Source organism: Hippocampus comes, unplaced genomic scaffold, assembly GCF_001891065.2.
Source record: "Hippocampus comes isolate QL1 unplaced genomic scaffold, H_comes_QL1_v1.1 scaffold34, whole genome shotgun sequence".
NCBI lineage: Eukaryota > Metazoa > Chordata > Actinopteri > Syngnathiformes > Syngnathidae > Hippocampus > Hippocampus comes.
In genome coordinates, this window is record NW_017805008.1 from 298,685 (window position 1) to 305,918 (window position 7,234).

General features: G+C 43.4%; 1 long non-coding RNA gene across 1 annotated transcript in view; it reads right to left on the reverse strand.

The window, feature by feature from the left end:
- Positions 1-4,216: 4,216 nt before the first annotated feature.
- Positions 4,217-7,234, reverse strand: part of LOC109510115 (uncharacterized) — a 15,355-nt gene continuing 12,337 nt past the window's right edge. Inside the window, exon 2 of the long non-coding RNA XR_002167073.1 lies at positions 4,217-4,467. This is a non-coding gene — a long non-coding RNA (uncharacterized LOC109510115). The remainder of the gene's footprint in view (positions 4,468-7,234) is intronic.

The window sequence follows — 7,234 nt, forward strand, 5'->3', positions numbered from 1 at the left end:
CAGTTAAATAGCAATTAAATTACAGCGCATTCTGTTTTATCCAAATTGTTTGTTTTAAAACAAGTATTCCTTAGTTTAGTATCCGCACATTGTTTTAGTATACATTTTTTAAAACATATATTGTGGCAGTCATAAGGAGCACACACGATTGACTGTAAACACGTCTTTATTCCACGACTGCCGACAAGTGGATCTATTCTGAACAAGGACAGAATAGTGTCCGCCATAATATTTATTAAAAGAAAAATAAATAAAAGTCCGCGAGAGAGAAGCCCGACCCGAACCTGTTTTACTTCCGCATTCCTGTCGTTTTGGTCCGGAGCAGAAATTGCACGTGTGACCGCAAGTGGAGCTGCTTCGACGCTGCGCCGGAGCTGTCACGCTCAGCGGCTTTGCACGTGTGACCGCTCCACAAAATTTGCTCCGGTGTAAAATATATCGCAACAAAATATTTCGGTGCAGCGTCGGACCAAATGTGTGCCGTGTGAACAGGGCTTTAGTGTTGGCATCCGTGGGAGCATCTTTTAATTCTCATTCTGTTCTAAGTTGAACTGGAGACTTCTCATCATCTTAGCGACACTCTGTTGGAAATGACTATAGCGACGAAATAATCTTTTATTTCTGGTGTGTTTTATTGTAGTTGCTGTAGTTGTAGGACACTAGTTAAGTCCCTGGAAAAGACGGCTTGTTGGTATGACAGGGTCACAGATAATTTTCTTGAAAAGGAACGGAGAGTAGAATTCCCATATAAATAAACTGACATTTTATGATGTCGGCCAAAATTGAGCTTCCCCTCCTTGCCAGACCAGCATCTGCCACTGATGTATACAGTACATAAGGCTCCCTCCACGTTTCGGTTGAGAAGTCCAGAAGGCCCTCACCCATAAGTGTTGATGATTCTCTTAGGCTTCGTGAGAGACGAGCACAGGTCCTACACGCAGACACAATCAACTTAGAAGGGTTTTATTGCCAGGAAGTGACGAGGTAGCAGGAACAGATAGGTAGTCAAAATGATCAATTCAAGGAGTACAGGAACACAGTGGCATAATGGCTTGGCAGAAGCAAGTACAGCAGGAAAGCTCCCTGACGAACCGGCAACAGGTGGCTGAATGGGATGAAGACTTGCAGGTGTGTAGGGAAGGCAGGTGCAACGATTAGGGAGGCGCCCAGCCCACACTGAAAAAGGCAACAAAACAAAAGGGAGCGGCGACACCCTGGACAAACAAAGGATTCGAACAGATTCTCTCAATGTAGAACCTAACAATGTCACGTTGTGAGGTGGTGGTGGACCTCAAAAAAGCAGGCAAGAGGGAGGAGCAGGGTGTACTTAAAAGAGTGTATACTGATAAAACACAGAAAACTAAATCTGAAACAAACAAAGTATCAAACAAAAATCACGACTGAAGATAAAACATAACAGCAACCGAAACATGACTGAAACAAACCTGGTAGCAGCAAACAAACAAACACGACAGCAGCCAAGAGCAAACAATAACCCAACAATTAGTGCTCGGGCTGGGAGTCCTTTTAAAGCCACTAATTACCTAACGACCAACAGGTGTGCAGCTGCAGGGAAAAGCCCCACAGTGCCACCTGTTGGTCACAAACCAAAACATGACAAACAAAACTGATTCTTAATTGAAAATAGTTTTTAATGTCCTTCATTTTTTCATGCAATATGAAAATACATAGTACTTTGCCTTGAAAATAAGTAAATAAATTAAAATACGTAAATCAAAATAAAGATTAAACTGCTTTTCTTTTCTATTACTCTAACAACATTTACCACAAAACCTGGAGCTCCTGCGAATAAATCCCCTTTAAAAAGGCATCTAAAATTTAAATATGTTTCTTAACTTGTGGTGTGGGGCCCCTTGTTTTTTTTCCCTGCTGTAAAAGAATAAAGTGGAATTGTGTGTCCACTAAGCAGTGTTGCTTATTTTGCACACACAGCTCAGAGTTGGAGAGGTGAAGTGCAGTGACTAAATGCTTCAGAGACAACATGGAAAATGATTTGACAGTGACAAAAAGAAAGCCGCAGAGTCACCTAAAAAGCATGTCAATACAGTCATTCGTTGATTTATTTATTTATTTGCTTTTCGATAATATGAACAAGTCTACAATGTTATTCATTCATTCATTCATTCATTCATCTTCCGAACCGCTTCATCCTCACTAGGGTCGCGGAGGAGCCTGAGCCTATCCCAGCTGTCTTCGGGCAGTAGGCGGGGGACACCCTGAATTGGTTTCCAGCCAATTGCAGGGCACACAGAAACGAACAACCATGCACGCCCTCACTCACATCTAGGGACAATTTCAGAGTGACCAACCAGCCTGCCATGCATGTTTTTGGAATGTGGGAGGAAACCGGAGTACCCGGAGAGAACATGCAAACTCCACACAGGGAGGCCGGAGCTGGAATCGAACCCGGTACCTCTGCACTGTGAAGTCGACGTGCTAACCACTGGACTACCGGGCCGCCTCTACAATATTAGTTATGCCAATTTTATCGACAAATGATGCTTTTTATAAGTATTGAGAAACAGTTGGCTGGTGTCAAATATTTTCGTCTTCCTGGGGGACAGTGGAGGAGTATAAAATAAGTGAGAATGCGTAACCCTGGTTGGGAAACACTGCTGTAGATTAATAAAGTCTTCTTACAGTCGTCTTTTGAGTTGGGTGCATTATTCCTAAAAGACGTGTCCAGCAGAGGGCAATGTTGTATGTACTGGGCAGTGCATCTAGAATGTGATGTCACTGCAACTTGTTCCGTTTACCAGTTCGAGAACAGGAGTTGTGCAATACGGCAGCATAGTCGCATCCCTTCAGCCAAGTTCCAAATAAATTTGCCAAAGTCTGAAGAAATAGAAATTTCCACCGCTACGCAACTACGTCTGACATCTCCACCAGTAGATTTGCCCTGGGCTACTTTCTCCTTGACTGGTTGTGGTGAAAAGTCATTTTTTAAGTGGTCAAACTTGAAGCTTGAACACTAAGATCTCTTATCTGAAAACAGGTTGTTTTTCAACTCTATGTCTCTAAATAAATCTATCCATCCATTTTCTAATCCGCATATGCTCACAAGGGTCGCGGGCGTGCTGGAGTCTATCCCAGGCAGATGTAGACGAACAACCATTTGCACTCACATACACCTAGGGACATTTCAGAGTGTTCCATTAACCTGCCATGTGTGGGGTTTTTTGGAATGTAAGAGGAAACCAGAATACCCTTCTCCGGAGTACCTGGAGAAAACCCACGGAGGCATGGGGAGAACATGCAAACTCGAGACAGGAAGGCCAGAGCCGGAATTGAACCCTGCGCCTCTGCACTATGAGGCAGACGTGCAAACCAGTCGACCGCTGTGCTGCCACTCTCTAAATCAGGGGGGTGCCCAACCTTTTTTGACCAAAGATCTACTTTTCAATCAACCGACCTCACGTGATCGACTGGTTACCGCACACATTTACACACGCATGCCCTGATGAGCAATAGTGGCCCCTGAAGGGACCTTCATTCATAGTATACACTTTAGTATTGCCACGTTGCGTTTTTCATATAGTCACAAAATACTTGCTGTTGTTCCAGTGCTGTTTTCATGGTTGTAGATGATTCGGGTGGAGGATTGGAATGCGTGACTGCAAATAATGATGTTTTTCTGTGTGTAAATGAGAGACTGTTTGCATTCAAGTGTGACTGAGGAAGAGGGGGTGCCAAGGTGCCACGAGCAAAGGGGAGAGGCTGGTTGGACCCCTGCACTGGAGATCACAATCGGCACTCAAAAAGGCCCCACTGCAGGATGACCGCTTCCAACAACAAAAGACGGCCAAATGTTGGAGACCATATTCACATCAAAGGAAGATTCACAATAGGACAATCCACACCTAGTCTGACAGATGACGTTGGTCACACCTGGACTGTCCTCGCAGACTACTTGTCTATGCCTGAACACACACACACACACACACACACACACACACACACACACACACACACACACACACACACACACACACACACAAACACACACACACAAAAAAAACATTGCTCATCCCTTCTCTTTCATTGATTCTTTTATGTCTGTCTACTTTGCAGTAATAAATCTGCAACCAATATTAAACCAGCAAGGGATAAGGCGTCTTTGTCACTCTGCCTTGCTACCTTTGCGGTTAGGAGAAGTTGATGACCCAGAGCTCTGTTTAGAATAATTGGCTTGATCTATGCTGTATTAGACTATTTGTTCGGGATTAAATACTTTTCTGTGTTACTGACTCAAAAGACGTGTGCATCTGGTCATTCCTGAGCCCATCAACGAGCACCCCGGAAGTCTGGCAAGGTATTTGACTCTTGGTCAAATAGTGTGGTGGAAATTCCGCCTTCACCCCTAAGATGAACGAAACAGACAAATAAAGTGGACACAAAAGTTTGTGGGTTTGTGGAAAGCAAATCACTGCCTACCTTAGTAGAGAGCTGACACGGAGGCATGGGACACACTCTTGCAGCGTGTTAACGATTGTAGCTCACATGTACCATTTTAAAATCCTTCGCCCGGCGCTCCAGATTCCCATTCTTTGGCTGTGTCCACGGTGAATTGTACATGAAACAAACTCTGAATGAGAATAATAACAGATATGGCACACCAGCTCTGATCGCAAGCTGCAAATCCAGACCGCTGACCCCTAACTACTTATGGTGATTCAGGTCACGCACCACCATAGGTTAATGGTGACCAGACCTGTTTTTTTGTTTTATTTATTTTTTTAAGAGAGACTGATAGAATGCTAAGGGTACAGGCTGCACTAACACAAAAATATGACATATTAATAACACGCACACAAACACACAAATGTTTTGGGTTGGTTGTTCTTTCTTTACCCCCCTCTACATTCCTCGTGATCAACTTGGGACCAGTCCGTGTGCTACCGGTGGATCGCAATCGATGTATTGGGCACCCCTGCTCTAAATACAGTCTTCAGAAAACATATTTCACTAAAGGCTACAGGCCAATTTCTGTGTGCATTTGTGGCCAGTAAATGACTTTGCGCTTCCTCCGTTTGCATTTTTCCACTCCTCAATGTTGTTTGGGTTTTGTGCCATTTCCATGCTTACTGCAGGTTGGTTTTGATGACAGACTTGTTCACGTTGAACTTGTTGCCGACCACAACAGTCAGTTCTGTTCTACGACTAAATACAGTCTTCAGAAAACATATTTCACTAAAGGCTACAGGCCAATTTCTGTGTGCATTTGTGGCCAGTAAATGACTTTGCGCTTCCTCCGTTTGCATTTTTCCACTCCTCAATGTTGTTTGGGTTTTGTGCCATTTCCATGCTTACTGCAGGTTGGTTTTGATGACAGACTTGTTCACGTTGAACTTGTTGCCGACCACAACAGTCAGTTCTGTTCTACGATTTCTGTATTGCAGCGCCAGACGTTTGTCTTTCTTCATGCTATCCTCAGTATTGTTTCTTTTAATGTTCTCACAGTGTGGACTGCTTCTCTTTTCTTGTCTGGTCTGTTCCCTCTTCAGAGACAAAGAGGGATGACGCTCTCATGTCCAAATTAAGCCTGCATTCCAGCATCTTTTGTTTAGTCTGCGCTTTCATTTTTATCACCTGCACGAGAAAGTGTGTCTGCATCCAACATACTGTATTTGTCTACTGTGAAGACGATATTCACATAATTCTTTTACAGACGTTATCATCATTTATTGCATCCTGGTTGAGTGGCAAAGACATGATTGACAGAAGGGGCTCATGATCCATTTCCACTGAAACAGCTTGACCATAAACATACTGATTGAATCTTTCATATCTGTAGGTGCTGGCTCGCAGCGCTTTTTGAGCATATCTTGTCTCAGCTAATGCTGCCATTCTGGATACATCGACAGTAACAGACCAAGCCCACCCAGTCAGCAAAATTGGTCAGGCCCAGCTCTGGGCCACATACATCACTTGCACCCGGCCCACATACCTCAATGAATGATGGTCCTTTAGTGGCCCACATCTGGCATCCACAATGTGGGCCACATAAGGCCCATGTCTGAGCCAAATTGTATAACCATATCTGGCCCTACTCCGGCCCCACGCTGGGCCAGAACAGGTTCCTGATATCAGACTTAATTCAACCTGAACTAAGCCACTTCTTTCATGAGCCATATTTGACCACATTTTTTTTTTGAAAGCCTCAAAAACGACTGTTATAAAAATATTGTAATGCCCTTCAACGTGGACAGAAGGATGCACACAGTCGCTGATGCAACCTGTTCGATTTTAATAAACAAAAGGAGCAATAAACACACATTCATCTGAGTTGCTGTTAGCCACAACTCACGCCCATGCGCTCTCCACTCAGACTTAACTGCCGGAGCCAATATTCGCCCAACCTGGCTCGTCCCCTTTCTATGATGTCACACAAATACAAGAAACAGATATTACAATATATTTATTGTGTTAATTTGTGAACCTCACATGTAACTGCACATACACTGGAAAACTGCACTTTTCTTGATTTAACATTGAACACAGAGTCCAAACTGGGATGCAACTTGCTCTTGAACTGCATTTTTCTATCTATCAAATTATTGTGCTCTCCATGCCCTTTTCTTCTCATGCTCTCACCAGCCCTATCAGGAGCCAGATGTAGCCATCTTTTGATTGTGACATCGATTTCCTGGTCTGTGGCCCAGGATGTTAGGCTGTTAGGTCTGACAGCGGCTGTAAGAACTGTAAGAAAACAAAGATGGACAGTGTGTTAGAAAAACAATCATTTGTACATTTCATTACCAATGAATGCTCAAGTAAAAATAACCCTTGAAATTTCTTAAACTAGGTGTGACACTGTGGGGTGGAATATTTGCTACTAAAAACTAAATGTGGATAACATAGATTTAAATAGTTTATAACAAATTTGAATTACATAATTTGAAGTTAAGTGGCTCGGATAATGGATTGATTTGTATATTTTAATCTGAATCATATTGAATAACTGTTAGAGCAATCTATGAGCAAAATTGTATCATGTTTAAAGTTTCATTTAATTTGGGCACATCTAAACGTTTGGGTGCGTACCCGGCACCCCCAAATCCCTGTGCACAAAGGTGCCGGCCACCTGGCCGGAGGGCTGTTGAAGTCCACAATTAGCACGTCAATGCAGGTGGGCGATCACAGGGGAGAGGGCGAAACTCGGTCACAAAAGGGGAATGAATAATTCGGGAACAGCGGTTGAACAACAAAAGAC